Source organism: Cyprinodon variegatus, unplaced genomic scaffold (assembly GCF_000732505.1).
Source record: "Cyprinodon variegatus isolate N-32 unplaced genomic scaffold, C_variegatus-1.0 Scaffold1002, whole genome shotgun sequence".
Taxonomy (NCBI): domain Eukaryota; kingdom Metazoa; phylum Chordata; class Actinopteri; order Cyprinodontiformes; family Cyprinodontidae; genus Cyprinodon; species Cyprinodon variegatus.
Window position 1 is genome coordinate 238,101 of NW_015151455.1, and position 2,358 is coordinate 240,458.

Consider the following 2,358-nt stretch of genomic DNA (forward strand, 5'->3'; position numbering starts at 1 on the left):
TTAAATATAAATGATAATATATAAATAAAATCTAATAATAATAATATATATAACATTTATTTCAGGTTGAAAGGTTAAAAATGCTTCCTATTTTTTGTTTTTAATTTAACTTTCTTTAACTATCTTTTTTCAGTTCCCTATTAAACAGGGTTATGATATATAAAATAAACAATCATAATTAATGACAGTGCTGGAGGAGACATTGGGCCTGTGAGGTGCCCAGTAGACAACAGTAGATCTAGCTATTATACAAAGAATAAAATAACATACAAATAAGGAAAAAAAAATATGAAAATTGTATGAAAAAAATATATTACTAATAATATTACATAATGAGATAAATAAGAGTAGGTGGGGTATCCTATTAATAATCCAATTTTTTTAGCTGGAAACAAAGTGACATTTCAGACTCATTTTAACTTTTAAATGGTTTATTTTTTTATTTTATAACTTTATTTTTACGGGCAAGTCATTAAAAACAAGTTCTTATTTACATTGGTGGCCTGACAAGTGGAGTAACCACTTAGGTAAAGGAAATTAGGGCTAAAATAAATACAATACATTTGTAATACATACCGTACATAAAATACAATTTAAAACACAACAGACAACCCAACATTGACTATGTAGAGAAGCAGCTGCAAGTGTCTGTGAACAAGGATGATATATAAATGTTTTGAATGAAGAAATTAAAATTATTCTATCCAGTTTAAGAATATTTTGCGTTACAGTCACAAGCTGCAGCAGATGGAAAAGAATCCAAGACCAAATGTACTCTATAAATCTATCATTCTCAACCCCATAATGGGATGAAAGTTGATCCCTTAAAGTGAAATATGAAGTAGCATGTAGATTTTAAACTCAGCTTGTTAAATATTTATGGGCCTAAGAGCTTGTTTTAAAAATAGCTCTTCCTTAATGAGCAGGAGTTATTTCCCTGTAATAAAACTGTATATATACAAAAAGAAAATGTATGCCTCTTTCATTGTGAATTTTGAGTATTTGAAGGTTATAAATTTAAAGGTGCAGACAGGGTTTCTGAGTAACTGACATTTTATACAGTGTAGTAGAAAGAGTATTAACCCAGACTAAGTTACAACATCAAACATATGGAGTGGTTATACCAAGGTAGAAGGTAAGGGAGAAATTAGGTTCAACATAATAACTAATCAGTCTAAGGGGATTTAGAGAAATTTTGGACAAACGCAAAAAAATTGATCTGTCCATTTTGAATCCTCACCAGCCTGTGAATCCAGGAATCTACTACATTATACCCAATACATGTTAGTATTGTCAATCTAAGTTTTAAATGAATGTCTGAGCTGGTATATGACAAGTTTGCACTTCCCTGGCTTACAAATGAGTCGGTGTGAGGTGAGTTATTTACATCTATTTACATTTAAACTTTGCTTAAGCACAGGGAAATTTAGCTTATTCAAAAAATATTCAAACATATATTTAAAGTGTCTTTATTTTACTTTTTTATTAAGTGTATTCACTGTTAATATTTGTCATCTCTGTATCATAGACCTCAAAGATGGGTTGACGGCAGAATGCAGACAATAGTGACTCCATACTAACCTCTCTAAACTAAACCCTGCAAAATCTAATGGTTTATTTCAAGCAAATACAGCAGATACAGAAGCCATGTTTGCTAAATATGAGATTTTTTTTTTAGAAGTGCCTTAAATGACACTGTGCCTCTCTTAATGCCTTAAAGTTATTTTAATTTTGCCAAATAACCATAAACCTTTATGTATGGGATTTTGTGCAATAGAGCAAAATGAAGAGAGACATTATCATGAAGGGAACTAAGTATATTAAAATATTTTGCATTGTTTAATCTGATGTTTTTACTGAATCTCATATGCAAATCAGTGGGCAGCTTTTGGTGAATGCATTCATTAAATGCCATGTACCAATTGTCAGATGACTTCTCTTTCTACTGATTCACCCAAACATCAAACACCCATCTGAAAAGCGTGGCGCTCAGTTATAATAAGACCCCTTAAAGAATTTAAATCAAGAATCGAGGGTAACCATAATTGAAACAAGGAATCGGAACCAGAATCATTCATATTTAACCAATGTTGAATCCTCTATAACATGCATCCCTAATTATTAGACTTATACTGAATAACTTAAACCTATAGAATAGTTGGATAGGGTAACAGGCACTGTTGCTCTGATTCAAATGGTAGTTTGTATTACAACTCACGTTGCTTGTTAAAAGCATAGTTGTTGTGTTGAAGAAATATTAAAGGTATTTGTTCTTAAGCAGCTGTGTATTGTAGGTTTCTGTTGTGATTGGAGCTGCTTCTATTAAAAAAAAAGCTATTTCACATGGTTGCTTTTTTT